Source organism: Tamandua tetradactyla, chromosome 8 (genome assembly GCF_023851605.1).
Source record: "Tamandua tetradactyla isolate mTamTet1 chromosome 8, mTamTet1.pri, whole genome shotgun sequence".
NCBI classification, from domain to species: Eukaryota; Metazoa; Chordata; class Mammalia; order Pilosa; family Myrmecophagidae; genus Tamandua; species Tamandua tetradactyla.
Window position 1 is genome coordinate 94824000 of NC_135334.1, and position 21060 is coordinate 94845059.

Here is a 21060-nt window from a genome sequence, read left to right on the forward strand (position 1 = left end):
GACCACTGCAGTAGCCTTCTAGCTCATTTTGTCAGCAGTTTTTTCTTTTTCCATCCTGCCAGATTCACTCTTCCTTTAACACTGTTCTGCTCTAGAGTATTTCGTTTAAAACACCCCAGGGATCCACTGTGGCTCCTTGGATAAAGGCAAAACCCAGGGCTGAGCATCAAACCCCACTTTCCCTACCCTCCCTGCTCCAAGACTGCCCCCAAACCTTTCCACCCTTGCCCAGCGCTTCCTGTGATAACTTTATCTTGCCTTGGATTGTCTGACTTCATCGTCTTTGCTCAAGAGGTAACCTCTCCTAGAATGTTTCACACTGTCCTGCCCAGCCTTCCCTCTTCAATGATGCTTCCCTTCTTCAATGATGCTTTCTCTACTTGCCGCAACAGGAATGATCCCCCCTGGAACCCTTTGTATTGTTTAAATCGTACATCTACATGTTGCTTCAGTGCAGTGGTTTGTGTGCCAGCATTTCCTCTCTCTGACCCAGTGTGAGCATGGGACCTGTGCTGTATAGATCTCTGTACCCCTCACTTTGGCCATTAACATGGTACCTTACACAAGGGTGGGCCCATATTTATTGAATGCATGAGCTAATGAGCAGGGAAAACCACGTAACAAGAAATAATTCACTTACTGTGTTGACTGTGTACCAGTGAGTATTGTTAGTGCTTTTATAAGCAATAATTCCTTTGCTCTGTTCAATAACCCCATGAGGTGGATGATATTATTGTCCCCACAAGAAACCAAGATGAAGAAACCAAGGCGCAGCGAACTGAACTAACTTGTCAAAAAATCAGTGATGGAACCAGGATCCAAATCCAAGCAGTCTGGTTCCAGAACCTAGGCCCCTACTGTAGCTCTCATTCCAGGACTCCATTCACCTCTCCATCGAAGATTCTGGCAAGGTAATGAGTGCACTCTCATAAGAGCTATTATATGGGCTTATAGCTTTATCATGTGTGGCACGTTCAGGAGGCCGTTAGAATAGTTAGGTTCCAGTGCTTCTTATCAAAGCCAGTGCACTAGGCCTTCCCTCCCTCAGCAAGTGCGTTGGGTAAATTGCCGAGCCAATGTAATCAGTTCTAAGTGTTGGGGCTCCCTGCATGACAGGTGCTATGTAAAAATGAAGCATGTTTTTCATGTCCTATAAAACATGGTAACTTCATTATTCAGCAGTCAGGCTATGGGCCCAGGATTCCTATAACACTCCACCTTTGGCATGAAATGATTACGCAGTTAATAATCCTAATCGGCCTAGTGCACATACCCTGTGTTTATCACTCCCTTCTTATAATTAACTTTTATATTTTCCTTAACTTTACAACTCAATCTGTGTACCAGAGCGGCTGCAAACCCATATTTATCTAATTTAGCAAACATTTGCATTTAGACTGCAATTAGACTCACATGTTGTGTGATCAACGTCCTTTGCTAATTGCATAATTCCTTTTGAGTTTAATCATCAGATGGCATCCTTCATTTTGTCATGTCTATGTGGTTTGCTGCTGGTTGTGAGCTGTGCGTAGAATCTCAGGTTAAGGCACCTGCAATCACAGAAACAAAGGCCTTCTAGAGCTGGGAGGAATTGTCCTTGTTTACAAGTGTAGAAACTGAGGTCCAGCAAGGTAAAGGGCCTCACCTATCCGAACAGCTAATAATTAAGAGTTCCTGAAGACTTGAGAGGAAGACTACATCTGCAAAGAATATCTCCCATACCATTCTAGTTAATGTAGAAATCCCATGAATAATTCAAGTGCCGACAATTAGCGTGGAGTTTGAGTCTGGACAAGATTAGGCTGGGTTAAAAGAAATCAGGTTATGAGCAAGGAAGAATTTTAGGATATTTTGAAATTTGTTTTTTTAGCTTCAGGCTGCTTATTGCCAGAAGATGCTTCATCACAAGGAAGGCTGGCTAAATTGTTTTCCTAAATTGTTTTCTTCTGCCTCTTTTTGTAAAATTTTTTATTTCTCTACAAAACTAGATTACCACAGAGTAGAAGGTTCATCCAGGAATTTGGGGTTAGTGTAGAGCTGAAAGGGAACTCAAAGGTCTTCTAGTCTGTTCAGCTTGTTTTATAAATGAAGCCCAGAGCAACACATGCAAAATCACAAAGTGAATTGTTAGCAGATCCAGTGCTTGACTCCATATCCCTTTACTTGCAGTCCAGACTTTTCACTCCAGTGCTCTGTAATGAAGAGACCAAAGAGATGAGGCAGTTCCTTGACTCCTCTCACTCCACAGTTTTGCATGGTACCTTTTTGTGGTCTGTACTGAGCCAGAGATGTAGGGTTGCAGATGCTCAGACAATGACCTTGGCTGGGATGAAAGACCTAGGGTTGGGGAGTTGCCTAGATGCAGAAGACACCCGATTCCCAGTGTGGAGATACTGAACTCGGAGAGGACATGGAATGTATTGAAGCCTAACACCAGGCTGGGTCCATAGTAGGAATCCTGCTGATAATACGTTATGTGCACTAGTGACCGGGTGAGAATGGGGTGATAAGATCACAAAGATAACAGGCTCTCTGTTGCCTCCTGCAGTGTCTTTACTTGGAAGGTAGAGGAAATCATGGGAGGCCTGCTATGATGGACTGTATCTGGCCAAGAAGGAAGAGCTTGTCATTAATGCAGAAGCACCAAGAATAATGGAGGCTGGGAAGTTTAGTTAGTTATGTGCCCAGAAAAGTCAGGGGAATGGATATTGGTCTCTTCCACATCTCTGGAACTGGGAAACCTCTCTTCTACTGACAGCAATAGGCATGCCCTGCTCTCCAAACCCATAGCAGGCTCTACTATGGCACTTGCCACCTTCTCTCAGATATACCCTCTGTACCTCCTGGCTCCTAATAGGAGCAAGGAGTGTCCAGACACTGTCTAGAGAATAGTAGGTGCTATATTGATTGATTGAATGCATGAATGAATGAATGCATGGATTACCCACTGTTGAAATGTGACCTTACCAGGTCAGGAGTGAGAGATAACATGGTAGTATCAAATACCAAAGTAGTATTAAAATATTTTAATAGGCTACATGGATGGGCCAAAGCAATAAGATTGAATTTACCTAGTGTCAATGTAACACAAAGTCTACATTTTGTTTCAGAAGATCAGTTGCCCAAACAAAGTGGCTGAAACTTGCAGTCCATACAAAAAAAGCCAGTAATGGGTAGATCTTAGTGGACATAAGCTCAGTGTGAACTAAGATTGTGATGTAGCTGCTGTAATGAGATTGGACTCCATAAGTAGAAGCCAGGTCCAAATCAATGCAGGTGACACTCCCTGTAGTTTTTGAGCTTGGTCAGGTCACGTCTGAGTTATGATGTTGACTTGGGGTTCTCTTAATAGCCATACCTTACCCAGGGTCCAGTGTTTCAGTTTACAAAATGTTTTCCCAGCCATTATCTCATTACAGTGTCCTAATGAGAGGATCTGTATACTGGCAAGGGCAAGCTGACGTGCTCAAGGGCAAGCTGACATGCTCTGGCCATGGAGTGGCAGAGCCCAGCCTTCCGATCCCTTGTCTTACTCTTTCTGCCTCATCATGCCGTCTTTATTCAGAGCAGAGCCCCTGCTGGGCAGCATCTAGATGCAAGCCTGACATGATGCTTGTCAAATGCTGTCAGCAGTGGACACACTCAGATGGGCACCCTATCGTCAGCCAGCCTGACAGTGATGTCTCAAAAATCACTTTTCCTAACTTAGGGAGGGCTTTGCCCGGTTAGCTCACACACCTGCAAGTACAGTGACCTTGGTCTATTTCAAAACTGACAACAAACATTAACACCTTACCTCTTCCGGAAATCAGAAGAGGACAAATCTGCATTAACTCTTCGCATACAATGGAAAGGATTTGTGAGGTGGGCTGGTAAAGGGGAAGCAGAAAGGCAAAAGAGCTAAAAGTGCCTGCTTCCAGGCATTTTACATTTATCTAAGCATCTTGTTGACTTCTATATTCCTGGCATTGGGTTGTCATAATATTCCTTCACAACCATTAGGCCTCCCCCAGTGGTTGTCTTATCCACTCCCCCAACAAGCCTGTGAGGTGGAGAAGACAGGGATTATACATTCATTTTACAAGGAAGTGCAAGAATGTCAGCCTGTCCATTCTTCTGTTCATCTATCTGTCCGTCTGTCCCTCTGTCTGTCCGTTCTTCCATCTATCCATCCATCCATTCATCCAACCATCCCCCCATCCTTTCATTTATTCAACAAATATTTATTAAACTAATTCCATGTGGTAAGAACTAGGCAATGCACTGGAGAAACAAAGATGTCTAGGAAGCTCTTAGGAGAGATGTATGAACCCCCACAAGAAAAGGAGGTGTTACATTCTGGTTTTACATGTAGGAAGGCAGCGCATTTAGATGATGGGAGGGTGCCATGGTGGCCTCTGACCAGTAGATGGCACTCTGGGTCCCAGGAGGTTTAAGAGGCCTTTTAGCCTTCCTAGGCAAGCTTTCATTTTATATTCATTACTGTGCGTAAAATCAAATTCCAAGTCATATCATTGAAAGGCTGTATTCAATTTAATTTTCTTTTCATTTATCTCCTGTTAATTGTTCCTTGCTTTTCTAAAAATGGTCAAATTAGATCTAGTTGTGTCAGGGCTTCTTGGGTAAGTGAAAGGCATGTCCAGGAAATTCAGACTCCTAAATAAATTAGCACCTCCAGTGATTGGTATGAGGTCCAGGATTCCTTTCTGAAGAAATGCTAATGAAACATTAATGCCATTGGGAAAAGCCTGGCAGGATATACACTACAATATCAGTTGTAATATCTCCCATTGATGGGAATACTGATTATTTTTTTTATATATATACTTGTCTGTGCTTTGTCATTTTTAAATAAAATGAGCATCTATTATTTGTTTGTTTGATTTTAGTTTTTCATTGAAGTCTATCGTACAACTGGGAAAGTATGTAAATCTAAGTGAACAGGCTGGTGAGTTTTTATACATTTATCCACATGTGTAATCATCACCCAGATCAAGATATGGAACTTTACCAAAGCCCTAGAAAGCTCCTTCAATTCCCTTCCTAGTAATCCTCCCTCCCTCCCACCAGGAACCACTATTCTGACTTCTATCACCATAGATTAGTTTTGCCTATTTAAAAAAAAACATTTTTATTGATAAATCTTCACACACATTTCATCACATAGTTATGCATTCATCACCATGATCATTTTTTAGACTATCTGCATCACTCTAGAAAAGGAAATAAAAATGAAAAAGAAAAAACTCATATATACCGTACCCCTTACTCCTCCCTCTCATTGATCACCAGTATTTCCATTTATCCAGTTTATTTTGCCCTTTGTTTCTCCTATTATTTATTTATTATCCTTTTTTTAAAACTCATCTGTCCACCCCCTGGAAAAAAGGAACTATAGACACAAGGTTTTCACAATCACACAGTCACATTGTAAAAGTTATATCTTTATACAGTTGTCTTCAAGAGTCAAGGTTACTGGAACACAGCTCAACAGTTTCAGGTACTTCCCTCCAGCCTCTCTAATACACCATAAACTAAAAAGGGATATCTATATAATGCATAGGAATAACCTCCAGGATAACCTCAAAACTCTGTTTGAAATCTCTCTGCCACTGAAACTTTATTTTTTTTCGTTTCTCTCTTCCCTTTTTTGGTCAAGAAGACTTTCTCAATCCCTTGATGCCAGGTCCCAGCTCATCTGGGATTTCTTTTCCACACTGCCAGGGAGAGTTATACCCCTGGGGAGTCATGTCTGATGTAGTGGGGAGGGCAGTGGGCTCCTCTGCCGAGTTGGTTTAGAGAAAGAAGCCACATCTGAGCAACAAAAAAGGTTCTCTGGAGGTGACTCTTAGGCTTTATTTTAAGTGGGCTTAGCCTGTCCTTTGCAAGAATAAATTTCCATAGGGGCGAACCCTATGATCGAGGACTTAGCCTATTGATTTGGGTGTCCCCACTGCTTGCAAGAATATCAGAAATTCTCCAAATGGGGAAGTTGAATATTTCTCCCTTTCTCCCCAGCCCCCCAAGGGGACTTTGCAAATGCTTCATATGTACATGGATTCAAACAGGATATCCTCTTTTGTGTTTGGATTCTTTTGATAAATATTTATTTCTATAAGTTGTTGTACATAACATATAAAAACTCATCAAGCTGTTCTATTGTGTATAGCATTAGTCTGTTCTTTTTCACTGGTGTGTAGCATTCCAATTCATGCATCTATTCCAAGTATGTATTTTTATAATCTGAAATTTTTATTTTTACTACAAATGATTAAATGCAGACATGGAAACTGCTTTCTTGCTGGAAGCCAAGGAGATATTTCAGTTGCCAGATAATCTTCAGGGAGCATGGCTTTGAGAGTCTTGTAGTAATTGGCTCAGAAGCACAGGGTTTTTGAAAGAGGACTAAAAAGAGCTATGAGAATTCAGGAGTTCTAGCTTATAGGAAGTATTTAGTTAATTATTGGCCACTGGATAAGGCTAATTGTGGCTCTTCTACTGGTTGCACCCTAGGGGTGAGTCACTTGTTCTTACTTAGCCTCAAGTTTCCTCACCTGTAACATGGGTGGGGTTACCAGAATTAGCAAAAAGGAAAGATATGAGAGAAAGAAAAGAAAAACTAGAGCACCCATTTAAATTTGAATTTCAGGTCATTGACAAATATTTTAAAAATATAAGTATGTCCCAAATATTTCATGGGATACGCTCAACCTAAAGAATGATTTATCTGAAATTCAAACCTAACTGCATTTTATCTGGCAACCCTGAAAACCAGTGTAAAGATCCCTGCTTGCTTGATAACACAATTGCTTGTGAGAAGATGTTTGTAGGCAGGAAAGTATGTACAGATGCAAGAAAAGAGAGAGGATCAGAAAGGCAGGGAAGAGGACCACTGGGCTTGGAATTTTGCTCTGTAAGCCCCATCAACGGCAGGTGACGCCAATGCGCAGTTCAATGCCTGGATCTGAGAAGGAGATGTTTAAGTATTATCTGTTGAACGGCTGAATGGATTTGCTTTCCAGCTCAGGCACATACCTGCTTTTGACTTCAGGTAAGTTATTTAGTCATTCTGTTTCCATTTTCTTATTGCATTAATTCAGCAAATCCTTCTGGGACCCTAACTCTGTGCCAGGCAGTAGGGGGGAGATTGATGAGCTGATGAGATTCCTGTTCTCCTGGAGATTGCATTATGAAGAGGGAAGGGAGAAAATAAATGAGAAAATTTCTGGTAGGGTTAAGTGCTATGGCGGAAGTTAACAGGGTGTGGGGTAGAGCTGGTCAGATGCACTGGTTTGGATGGTGTGGTTGGGGAGGGCCACCCTAAGGGGATGATGGTTGAGCAGGGACCCAAAGGCTGGAGGATCCCAAGGGAGGGGCTTTCTAGGCAGAGGGAGAAGCAGGTTTTCCTACCTGAAAATTGGGGATGAGAAAACAACTCCTACCTCATAGAGCTGTGCAGGGTCAAATGAAGAATTGATTGGTAAGATTTTCAACTTCCCTCCAAGTAAAAGGGGTTATGAACTTTTCTGATGGAGTCTTAGTCCGAGTCCCCATGCCACCTGGAAACTCAAGAAGATTTGTTTCTTTTGGTATAGTGCAGAGTTAGCTACTCAAAGTAATGTGTGGACTGAAATGTTTCTGCTGGTCCGTGGTGAGATAAGTACAAAAACTTAGTGTTTAAAATCTTTTATAACAGTTTAGTATTGCTGTCACATCTAAGCATGTGATTAGTGGATTTTTTTTTTCATTTCCCTTTTCTGTTGTCAGTCTGCTATGACTTGAAGGAAAACATCAACAACAACAGTCACAAAACAATTGGCTCTTTACCACAGATACTTTGAAAAGCATTCCTATAGTGGCTTCAGAATCAGAAAAAGCTGGGATTTATACAGCTCAATGTCCTTCTGGCTGGCTTACCTGAATTTACGTCTTCCCCCATAAAATGTTGTAAAAGGAGGGTCCAATAAGGCTTTGCAATTTCAATGAGGTAATATATATAAAGTAACCAGCATAGTGATAACTGGTGCAAAAATGTTCATTTCCATTAATACTGTTACTAATATCTAACCTTTATACATTCAATCAATCAAAAATATTTATTGAAAGCCTACTATGTGCTAGGCATTCTTCCAGGAGTGGTGGATACCACAAAAAAAGACACACCCCCATCCCTAGCCTGCATTCTGGTGAGGAAAAATAACAATAAACAGACATATAAAACAAATGACATATGTCAGATGGTGAGACTGCTATGAAGACAAATCAAGTAGGGAAAGAAGCTGGAAAGAACTGGGTGAGGATGGGCAGAGTAAAGAGGTAAGGGACGGAACCAATCAAATATATCGAGGAAGAGTGTTCCTAGTTGGGCAGACAGTAAGTGCAAAGGTCCTGGGCACGATCACACTTGGCTGTGTTCAAGAGAAGAGCAAGGAGGCCAGTATGATAGAAAGACGTCACTGAGGAGGCTGTCAGTGTTCTCCAGGAAAACAGAACCAACACGAGATATCCATAAATATGAGATTTATAAAGGTGTCTCACGCAAATGCAGGAATGGAAGAGTCTAAAACCTATAGGGCAGGCCGTGAAGCTGGCAGCGCCTGATGAAGGGTCTTGATGAACTCCATAGGAGAGGCTCGCTGGCTGAAGAAACAATGAAAAAGTCTCTCTTCTCCTTTAATAGCCTTCAACTGATTGGATTATCTTGTTTGTGGGGGACACCCTTAGTTGAGTGCAGGTGTAATCAGCCACAGTTGTAATCAATTGACTGATGATTTAATCACCAGCTTCCGGTTTACCCACCAGCCATGAAATATCCTTGCAGCAATGGTCAGGCCAGTGCTTGCCTGACCAGACAACTGGGCACATCACTTGGCCAAGTTGACTCCAAAACTTGACCATCACAGGGACAGCGGCTGGGGAGTAACTCAGAGTCAGAGAAGGGGCTTTGTCCTGCAGGCCACCCCCAGATTCATGGGGTCTGCACACACTTGAGAAGGGCTTGATGGTGGGAACATTCTCCTCAGAGGACCGTGCCTTGCATCTCAAGGAGCGGGGGGTTCCGTACCTGGTTTGTGATGCTCCCCAGCCCCAAATCAGAGTGTGGGGCTGCCGCAGTGCTCAACCCAAAACACACAGCGGTTCTTACTGGTCATGCCCAGAAACGAAATCAGTTCAAAAGGCACTTGTGAAGTCAAGTCTAGATTTATGTCCTCTGTCCCTTTCACTGTGTGAACATTTTAGGTGCTTAATATATATAGCCAAACTGTTTCCCAGAGGAGTACCGTCATCTTCCACTGTTGCTAGCAGGGTACGAGGGTGACTTTGGTAACCACACATCTGCCAGCATTAGAGAATATCATTTAGCAAGTCTCTTTTCTAATTTGATAAGTGGAAAAAAAGTCTCTAATTCTAATTTGTGTTTTGACTCTTGGTGAGGTTGAACATTTTTCCTTGTTCGTTAAGCATCCAGTTTTTTGTGACTGTCCATCATGTTTCAAGACAAATTTCCTTGAGTCCTTTGTGAGAGGAAGAAAGAAAGGACGGCGGTGCCTCTGGACCACCCAGATAGCATGAGAACAGCACCAGGGCTACACTGGGCAAATAATTTCATCACAGGATTTTCTTCAAGTCAAGGGAAACCTCGACTGATTGAGCACAACGCATGTGCAAGCGCTGCGCGGGGCTTTCCGTGCAATGAAGCCGATTACTGCTTCCTGTGGTGACGGCAGCCAGCTCCGACACCAAAGCCTCTGCTCTTTGCATTAGGCTAAATGTCTGTTCGGTACAGCCGTGTGGCCGGGCCATGTATTTCTGTGGTAAGGGCAGAGCAGAGCTGCTGAGTCAGGCTGCCTCCGTTAATAAAGAAGTTTCACCCACTCTCTGGTTGTGGGATCTCGATCTCACAGGTTTCTGAACCTGCGCATCGGTTTCCTTGTGTGTAATAACGGAGCTGATCATACTAACACCTCACCTCACAGATCTGATGTGGGGATACAATGAATTAGTACAAAGCCTAGCACACTTAATAGCTCTGGACACAATGGCCATAAGTTCCAAGAACTATGGGGTACATAATCCTTGGCCCTGAGAAACTTTCTGAAGAGACAAGATATGCAGGAATGAAATTAATCAGGGCGCTTCACATATCCTTGTCCCTGAGGAACTTTCTGAAGGGATAAGCTTTGCAGGAAGGAAACAATCAGAGCTCTTTACATATTCCTAGGCATGGTTCAGCAGAAAGAGGGGTGGGGCGGGAGTTCTAGTTCTGCTTCCCGCTTGCTCATTTCCTGGACTTAAGTTGCTTCCTTTCTTGGCACCTTGTTGTCCTCACCTGTTAAAAATATGGGCAAATACTTAAGGCTTACGATGTATTCTCACATTTAATTTTATTTAATCTTCACGACAGTCATGTGATACAAGTCTTAATATCTGCATTTTACTGAGAAGGAAATTGAAGCTTAGAAGCTGAGGTGACTCATCTCTCATCTGAGATCCCATAGCTGGCAAAACGAAGGACTTTTGACACCCGGTCCAATGCTCTTTCTACCACATTGCTGTTGTCTCTGGCATAAAATGAGGGATTTGGTCTGGACCGCTAGTCCAGCCACTGCCAGCTAAAAGTCTGTGACCATTTAAGAGGTAAAGGGGCGGGTTAGGGGGCTTAATTTTCTTAGAAGGTGTGTCTCCATGGTTGGTTCAATCAGCAAATTCATTTTGATTCTATCATTTGATACTTGACTTCTTCTGATCGTCTTCTCTGTCTTACCTCTACCACGTAAGTGATTTCCAGCCGCTGTTTCTGGCTGGAGGCGCCTTTGCCTGCCTAAGTGAACAGAGTCACTGCAGTCTGTCCTCTTCCCACCTTCTTGCCCTTCTCTCTGGCATCTTTCCTGAGGCCTCAATCAATCTCAGCCGGGATTTGTTCTGCACTTTGAACAATTAGGCAAGTCTGATTTCTTCATTTGCTGCCACCTGGCCAGCGACTGCTGCCTGTGCTGCTTCCACCAGCTCCTCTTTTTGCAGAGAATTAAATTCCCTCCTCCCTTTCCGCTTTGATCCAGTGCACAACAAGCTCACCATGGCTAGCACTTTCTTATGACATTATCTGTCCCGTGTGGCAAGGTCAGATATTGCCCTGCTGGTTGGCACTTACAGATCAAATGTCCTGATTGCTGTCTTGGCTTCATAATGGGTGGCATTAAGATTTGGACTTCTTGCTTTCCCTCAAAGCCGTGGCTGCTCATTTGCCACAAAGCTCCCCCATCTTCATTCCATAGACTCTGAAATAAAGGTCATTTGCTCGTGTCACTCCCATTCCAAGTGGCAGCTCTATAAGAATGGCCTTCTGGTCTGTGTAACTGTCACCCAAGCCCGCCCCAGGGCCTTGGATTGTCAGGAGAGGAAGGATTATGTGCGATATCAATAGTTTTTTGTTTCGTTTTTTTTTGCTCTATTTTTCTTAATATCTGGTTTATGCATTTTCCTGCTTGTCAATTTCCAGGCAAATTCAGTGCTGAAAATAAGTATGTGTGTGTGGTGGTGGGAGGAAGGAGTACCTGAACCCTTCTAAAAAAAAGTACTGCCACCTTAGGGTGGGCTGCCATGGCTCAGTGGCAGAGTTCTCGTCTGCCATGCCGGAGACATGAGTTTGATTCCCAGTGCCTGCCCATGCGAAAAAAAAAAAAAAAGAAAAGCAAAAAACCCTGCCACTTTGAAAGCCTCAACTACAGCCTTGGGTTTCATCTTCCTTTACAAACACCCTGCCTGCTGGTGGGATGTAGGGAGCAGCTGCCTGGTCCTGAGCCAACCCACACCATTTCTCTGCTGCCTTCAAGAGAAACTGTCTTCTTTGTCCCTCTCCATTGCCATTTTGAATGTGCTGTGCTCTTTGACTGGGGATCCCTCCTCCCCATCACTAATCTAACAAATATTAAACAAATATGTGCATTCATTGTTCTAGGTACTGGTGCCATAGCAGCGAACAAGCCCTGTCTTTGGGCTGCTTAGATTCTAGTAGGGGCTGGAGACGTAGAAATAAACATGTCCACTGGGAAATGAATAAGAGTCAGAATGCAGTAAATGTCATTTACCTGGTGAACTTCTACCCATCTTTCAAGGTCCAGACCAGGGTCACCTCCTCTGGGAAGCCTTCCCTGTCACATACTACTGCTTGGATTCTTTGTCCTTGTTCTTTTCTTTATCGGCCTGGAGTGTAGCTCTGAAAAGGCTACATTATAATCTAATTCTCTGTAGGCTTGTTTCACACCTGACTATGAGCTTCTTGAGACCACAGACTAAGTCTCATTCTTCTTTGTTTTCCCAGTCTTATAAAGAGGGCTTTCCACAGTAGGAGTTTAATAAATGCTTGTTGAATGAATGAATACGTGAAGCAATGGGTAGATGTTCCCTGTGTTTCTGTCTGGACAAGCTGTTCTACCAAGTTATTCTTTTGGTAGTTATGGCTAAATCTGAATGTCATCTACCAAGTGAGTTCTGACTTGGCAATATACTGAAAAAGCACATTATGATGGATGCCACTGGCTCAGCCTAACCCCAATACAAAAGGCAAGTGAACCCCAGACATAATGGAATCTAAACCCAAACTAGAGTTCCTCCTGCCTGGAACCTAAACTGAAAGCAAGTACCTGAAATCTAACAGAATTTTCAAGTAAATTAAAACTGGTCTCCCCCACCAGAACACTTCACTTGAATGAGAATCAAACCTATATTTCTTTCCTGAATAAAAATAGGAGTTTGAAAATATTTTCAACTCCACTTGAGCCAAGATTTCATTTCTGCCCTCCTGAGAGTTAGATCATTTTATGTGTCAAATGACACCCATTTGACAAATTATTGCAGCCACAAGAGTGAGCAAGGCCATCCCCTCATTTCCAGGGGACAAACCTGGGCTCAGCTGCCCTTGCCCCTGATGCACGGGGGTCATGCTCTCCTTGCCCTCGGAAACTCCCACATCCACACCCACGGGGAGCTTTGTCGCTTCCAGGGCACCTTCAGAGCCACCATCTTATTCAGTCCTAACCATGGCCTTTGAAGAAATGGAGGCCAAGAGGACCAATGACTTTCCCAAGATCACAATGCACTTGCCCAGTGGTAGAGACAAGATTCAAACTACTTTTTGGTTCCAAGTCAATTCTTCTTTCCTCTATGACTCAACCACTCCCTTGTACCATGGCCAGCTGGGTGCCACGAGCCTGCTGCCCAGTGGCATGTTCACAGTTTGGTTCCCCAAACAACTATAGCTATCCCCAAGTGAATTTGTACTCCAAGAAAACTGTTTAATAATGTGGGACCACTTTGTCTTGTGCCCTAACTCCCCTCACCTTCCTCCCTTCCCCAATCAATGCAAGAAAACCCTTGTTTTTTTTTTTTTTATGTATAACATATATACAAAGCAAAAAAAAAAAGAAAAAAGCAATCGCTTTCAAAGCACTCTTCAACAAATTATTACAGGACAGATCCCAGAATTTGTCACGGGCTACCACAACATCACCTCAGATTTTTCCTTCTAGCTGCTCCAGAACACTAGAGGCTAGAAGGAATATAGATATATATATCATCACTTTTTTTTTCTTTTTTGTGAAAAATAACATATATACTAAAAAACAACAAATTTCAAAGCACAGCACAACAATTAGTTGTAGACGCTATTTCAGAGTTTGGATGGGTTACAATTCCACAATTTTAGGTTTTTACTCCTAGCTGCCCTAAGATACTGGAGACTAAAAGAAGTATCAATTTGATGATTCAGCAATCACACTCATTTGTTAAATTGTACCTTCTCTATATGATTCTACTATCACCATTGATCTTTCTATCCCACTCTTTAGGGATATGTGGGCCATGCCATTCTAACTTTTTCATGTTGGAAGGGGCTGTCACTAATATGGAGTAGGGAGATGAAATGAGCTGATGTTCTGGAGAGGCTGGGCCCTCTAGGTTTTGGGACCTATCTGGTCCAGGGACCCATCTGGAGGTTGTAGGTTTCTGGAAAGTTACCTTAGTGCAGGGAACCCTTGTAGAATCTTACATATTGCCCTAGTGCTCTTTAGGATGGGCTGGAAGGGTTTTGGAAAACCCTTGGTTTTATAATAAAGAGCCTGGGTGGGCAGCAGGGGAGAGAAAATTGGGGAGAAATACTAATCCACAAAATATTGCAGCCTGCAGAAATATGATTAATGGTTCATGATGCCAAGAATACCTCTCTAGCAGGAGCCCAGGTAAACCATGCCAGTGCCCTCCCCCTCCCCCCTGCAATTGCTGCCGGCCTTCCCTGAAGGGCCTCCACGGATGGGAACAATACGGAGTTGCCCGTTTCTTGGGAGGAAGTTGGCCACACCTTTAGTGGGCTGGCTTTTGAGGAAGCAGAGAGCAGAGGGAGCCTCAGGCTGGGGCTTGCCAGCCAGGCCTGAGTGCGTGTCCCAAGCAGGAGGAAGGTGAGTCATCGTATTCAGCCGGTGGCAGCTGAATTCCCTGGAAGCTCTTACAGTGCATGTGACTGGGAGATGATGCTAGGAGCTATCTGGAAGGCTTCTGAGTTTCAAATTTAAATGTATTCTAATGTGTTTCTTTTATTTATGACAAGTCATGTAGGTTTTTAATTGGTGGTCATGACATGAAGTATTTTTAAAATAAACTCACATAAAAAGTGAAAATGTTTAAAGAAAAATATTGAGAAGCATCACATAATAGTTAAGAGTCTGGACTCTGAAGCCAGATTTCCTGGGTGGATTTCCAACTCTGCCTTTACTAGCTGTGGGACAATAGGCAGGTTACTTCACCTTTCTGGCTGCAGTTTAAAATAGGAATAACATTATTACCTACTTCATAGGGTGGTTTAGAAAGTAAAATGAGCTAATATATATAAAACACTTAGGACATTGGCTAGCTCGTACTAAACACAGCATAAGTATCTGCTATAATAAAATTAAGTAAATTGAGACCATGCATCCCCACGCCCCCCAATTAATTAAATTGAAAGTGATAGGGGTGGATAGGGCAAAAGTTGTAAGGATGGTTCCAAGATAGCTGAAGGTTGCAGGAATGCTCCTGCTGCCCTTCCTGTGCCAGGCGGGGAGCCCAAGCCCCAGGGAGCAGAAGGCATGTGTGCGAGGTTAGAAATGATATGGCATGGCGGAACCAGGGAAGAAACCCTGGTTGCCCGATCAGCTGTTTGCTGCCCTGTGGCTGGGAGGGCCATTGTTTTGGAGGAAGGCAACTTGCCACTGAACTAAATGGCAAGCGTAGTCCTCAAGAGAGGTGACACAGAGTCTTCCTCAAAGGAGTCCTTGTCCACCTCTAGGATTGGACGCCATCTCTTCAGGCTCCCTGAATTCTGGCAAACTGACCACAGCTGTAAACAGTTGTATCTGAGTTATTATTTAATGTCTGTCCCTGGAAGCTCTCAGCTCCCCACAGGCGGGGCCAGGCCTGTCCAGGTAACTTCTGCAGTCCACAGGGCCTGACCCAGAAGAGCCTCTAAACAGATGCCTGGGGACCGGCTGACCGACTGCCTTTTCTCCCTTTCTCTAGGGGCAGCAGGCCAGCTCGCCACCGAGCTTCCAGGGTGGATTCCTAAATTATTTAAACATCTTCAGAATGGTTTCATGGACACATGGTTGGGAAACAAGATTTATGGATCATTATGCCTGAAAATTCATACTGTTCTTGATAATCACTAAGCCTATCTGTGTCCCAAATTTATTTTATCTTGTGATTTAGGGGCATGTAAGGGCAGTGGGTTTGGTGTTCCTGAAGGACGATCAGATCATTCATTTGTTCAACAAGCATGTATTGTAGCACGCTATACTGGAAGGTCAGGGAGCTTACAGTTTACTTTGTTTATTCATTTATTTATATTATTATTTATATGTCAGGCACCGGAGCAGGGAGGTGAGCAAGACAGAGCAGGTTCCTGCTCTCATGGGACTTACCTTTTGAGATGGGTGGGTGAAGGGTTGTGGGGGGCAGCTTCTGACATGGTCCCCAGTGACCCTCCCCTCCTGGTGATCGCATCCTACGCAATTCCCTCCCCTTGAGTGTGGGCTAGACCTAGGAACTTGCATCTAATGAACAGAATACAGCACAAGTGACGGGATGGCACTTCTGTGATTAGGTGACGAAAGACCGGGACTTCTGTCTTGCTAGCATTTTCCCTTGCTTTGACCAAGCAAGCTGCCATGTGTGAGTTGTCCTGTGGAGAGACCTATGTGGCAAGGAGCCAAGTATGGCCAGTGGTCAAGAGCTGGTGAGGAACCAAGACTTCAGCCCACCAACCCTGAGGCAGTGCAGCCTGACGGCCACCATAGCTGGGAACTAGGAAGTGGGCGCTCCTGAGTGAGCAGTTCCTCCCAGGACTACAGCTCTGGGCAATACCTCAACTGCAGCCTGATGAGAAGCCAGAGACAGAGGACCCAGCTTAGATGCTCCTGGATAGAAGCTGTGAGATAGCAAATGTTGTTTTAAACTGCCAAGTTTTGGGGTGATTTGTTACACAGCAATAGATAATATGACAGAAATGATAAACAAATAAACAAAGAAGGAAAATATCAGCTAGCGTTAAAGCTCTGCTGAGAATTAATGAAAGACGATAAGCTAAAGTGGGACAGGGTGACTGTGAGATTTGATGTGTCAAGTGGGGTGGGCCCTCAAAAGGGCCTCTGGCCCAGTGTTCTACATGAAGTTTCAGCTTGCTCTTTGCATCCTTTCTAAGGGTTCATCCAGCTTTGCGTTGAATACCTTTTTAGTGACGGGAGATTCAGTATCTCCCAAGTTACCTTGTCCCATCTTTGGACTGTGAAAAAGATTTGTTGCTCGGCTGAAATCTGCATCTCTTTGGTTTTCTTTTACTGGCCCTGGTTCTTTCCATGAGGCCACATGGCTGCTGTAGCCTTCTGAGCCTCTCTACTTTGAGGCCGTTGTCTAGCCGCTTCTCCTTCTGCCATCTCAAACCCAGAGCTAGTTCTCCTTTTCTTTCCAGACTCCTGGCTCCATCCTGTTCAGATACCGCTTTTGGCCTTTATGATTTGTCTGCCTTTCAAACTCCCCTTCCTTTTCCTCTTGAGTCTCTCTCCACACAGTCTCTGCTTGCCCCTGTAGTCTTGGTGTCCCTATTGATTTGGCTAGAAATTCTATAACGACTGGGTTGGTCGTTGCCCTCAAACACATCTTGCCAGACTCCTGGCTCATAGGGCAAGCCCTTCTGTCATGAGGAACTGGCCACTACCAGCCACTTGAGCATTCTTATCTCCTGGCTTAACATGCCCAGCTCCATGGCACTCTGCCCCTTCCCAGCCACTTCCTTCCTCCCTTCCAGACTTCCCCTAACCTCAGTTATCACCTCTGCAGATGACTCCCTGGTGGACCTCTCCTGTCTGCGGTCTGCTGGATATCTTCCTGTGATGATCCTCCAGTCCCTTGATCTCAGCATGCCTTCCTTCCTGACCTCCAGCAGCCATCCACTGGGCACTTACTCTAGGTCTGTACCTTTTCTGGGGTACACCCTCCGGCATCTTCTGGTATCCCAGACTCTCAACTCAGTGACATCCTGGCCCCCCCTCTCTTCCTGTACCTTCTATACCAAATCTATTATCTAGTCTCTAATATTTTTCTTCCCAAAGCCCCTTATGCCACCACCAGTGTCCTGGGCTCATCACATCATTCCCAGACTAAAGCAACTCCTGCCTCAAAAAGAATTTATTACAAGGGCACAATGCTGGGCACCAGAAGTGCAGCAGTAGGCAAAGCAAATCTAATATCTGTCCTCATGGAACTTAGGGCTTAGCTTGTTCATCCATTCATTCAAATATTTATCGAATATTTGTTGAGTTTTCTAGTTGACCCTGACTCCCTTTCTGTCTTAGTTGTACTAAGGGGACCAGTTTCCAATAAACAACTTGACAGTTGCTTTGACAATTAATAGCAGCAAATGAGAATGGCTGTCTGGAAAGTCAGGCATATTTTCATCCTCTCTGCCCCCCCCCACCTCTCCCCCCAAAATTAAAAACAAAAACATGGTTCTTTAAGAGTGCCTGGGCTGGGAGTTTTATCTGTAGGGCCGACTGATTAGAAGAAATCACATTCCAGGAAGGGCCAGGACTGTGGATGCTGCCCCCAGGGCTTGTCTCCATACTTGTCAGATACTGTGAGTCCCCCCCATTCTAGCTCATCTTCCTTCCATCGCCTGTAGTTGGTCCATTTCAGGCACTTGCATCATCCTAGGCAGCCTGGCTGTTCGGGTTGGAGGGGTCCTAGCTGCTGAGTGGGGATCCTGAGACAGGCAGGCAGCAGCAGAGAGGTCAGTATCTAGACAGCTACCTGCACCTCTTGGGGAAGGACTCAGGTCTCAGGGAGGGGGAGCAGTGGGGAGTGATCTAGTAAAACTTCAAGCTGTTAGGTGGGTGTGCTTGCTAAGCATGCCAAGTAAGGTAACACGGTATGATGGCTAAGAATATGCAGATTTAGGAGTGCCAGAGCTTTTACTGCTGATTTAGTGTCCTTGGGTTAATGATTTAAGCTCTCTGAGTGGCATCTGCTTCTTTGTCTGAAATAGGACCAGCCATGCCAACCTCAAACAGTTGTTGGACGCTTACCTGAGTTAAGGTGTAGAAGTGTGTGGCACAGGTGGTGTCCATAAATGATAGCAATTGATTATTAGGCTGGTGTTGAGCTTGGGGTTGGGCAGAAAGAACCACAGAATGGAAGGGGTTGGAGTCCTTAGACAGTGTGTAAGTTCCAGGTGGGGGAAACCAAGATCCTTCCCCAAATGTGAAGAGCAAGTGCAAGGATGAAAGTGGGACAAAGCTCAGGACAGAAGGGAGGTTAGAGTACGTGAGGAGAGTTCCTAGACTGTTACCAGGATTTTTTTCTGGTTCCTCAGCAGCTGCCTTCGTTAGCTGTCTACTAGGCAGGTGAAACAGAGTTGGCAGAAACCGGGTTAATGGGGCATCTAAATTGCTCTTCCCCTGGTTATGACCAGAATTGTTTCTAGAGCAAAGCAGAAGCTGCAGATGACTTCATAGTAGCCTCTGGTCAGAGCTGCAGGGCTGTGGGGCAGGGAGCCAGGCAGACCCATCCACACCTGCCCCACAGAGGTGTGAGGGGAAGGGGGTCTCCTCCAGAGAGATAGCCCCTAAGCCTGCCTGTACCTCCTCTCCTTCAGACCACGCTCTTCCAGAGTGTGCTCATTTCATCTTTTTCGAGGATGCTTGTCTGATAACTCTAGCGCCTATGGCTGACTTCTCCACCTACTCTTCCCACAGCAGTTTTCCTCTGTTCTGCAGTACTGGGCCAGCTGCTTCATGCACATTTAATCCTCAGACTTAACCATGTGAGGTGGATGCTATTCCCATTTTACAGAGAGGAAAAATGAGGCTCAGACAAATTAAGTAACTTTTCCAGGATCCCACAACTGGGAAATGGCCAGGTGGGATTAAAAAGCAGGGTCTGCTTTGGCTCTAAAAACCCAGTCTCTCTTCAAGAGATTAACATAGTCCAATTACTATGGCTGAATAATAAATTACCCCAAAATTCAGTGATGTAAAACAACCATTTCTTAGGTGCACAGATTCTATAGGTCATCAGTTCAGAGAGGGCACAGCAGACATGGCTGGTTTCTGTCCTATGCTGTCTAGAGCCTCAGCTCGAAGAGTCAAAGGCTGGAGGTTGCAGTCCCCTGAGGGCTTCTTCACTCTCCTATCTGGTGGTTGAGGCTGGTTTTAGGTGGAGGGGAGTGTCATCCCCTCTCCACGTGGGCCTCTCCATGAGGTCTCTCTGCATGGACAAGCTTGGGCTTCTTCACAACACAGCGTCCCCCTGGGAGTGAGCATGCCAACAATGTAGTGGGGACTGGGCACGTTGGCTCTTGTGACCTAGCTTCAGAAGACGTCCAGATCAGTCATGCACTTGCAAAGGCCCATCTGGGTCCAAAGGGTTGGAGAAAGAGATTTCACTTTGTAATAAAGTAGTAGCAGTGTTTTGAGAAAATATGTATAACCAGAAATATTACCGTGGCTGCTTCTGTTCCACAAAGGAACCTGAAGAAACACATGTAAGTGACAAGGGCGAAGACCTTTTCTTATCTTTGTAATCCTCAAGGATCCAGAGCATTGCCCCATGTCGTCACTATTTACTGAGTTAAGGGAATGAATATGGAACAGCCTGGCAAGAGTCTTTGGGGAAAGTTCTTGAAAACCCCCAAAGGCAGGTCTTCAACTTTCCATCAGAGCCTTCAACTCTTAGTCCTTGATGGTCTTAGCACAGTGTCAGCCTTCTACTTTCCTCAGCCATGCTCAAAGGCTAATTTTTTCCCATAGGCTTTCCATGGACTATTTATGGAGGTGACAGGGGACCGTGGAACCATAGCCTTAAGCTTGTCATCATACTAGTTGAATCTCAAATCATGTAGAGGGAATGTGGTATAACCTGGATAGTGATCTTTTACCCATCTCTGTTTTTTCCCCTCTCTTTCTTTGCCACGACCTAGTTCTGATTTTGTTTTTAGCTCAGCACTCCCCAAACCGATCCCCGATTTGTGAAAAATCACAACTGCTGTCTTCATCTTATTCTACAGTTGCTTAGAGTCTCTGTAGAAGGAACTTTTATCTGGCAGCCTAATTTCATGGGAAGAGCCTGGCATCAACAGGCCTGGGTTTAAAAGACCTGCTACTGGCACTACCAGGCTGTGTGATGTGGGGAATGTCACTTTACCTCTCTGAGCTTCACTTCACTTTCCACATCCATTAAATGGGGAAATAGTACCACCCTCCTCCTCACTGAGGGCTGTTGTGAAGATTAAAGGAGACCCTGAACAGGAGAGGGTTTGCAATCTAAAAATCTGTGGTTGCTTCTTCGAGTCAGGACTTCTCTGCACAGTGTAGTAGAGAATGGAGATAATTAGCCTAATAATTAATGTCCAAACCTCAACATTTGCTGCGGTGTCCTAATCACTGGGTCCTTTAGAATTAGGAGGATTAATTAAGTGGGTGAATGTGTGTGAGCATTCTTCGCTGGTGTAGGCTCTATCATCAGAACCAGATTCCAACA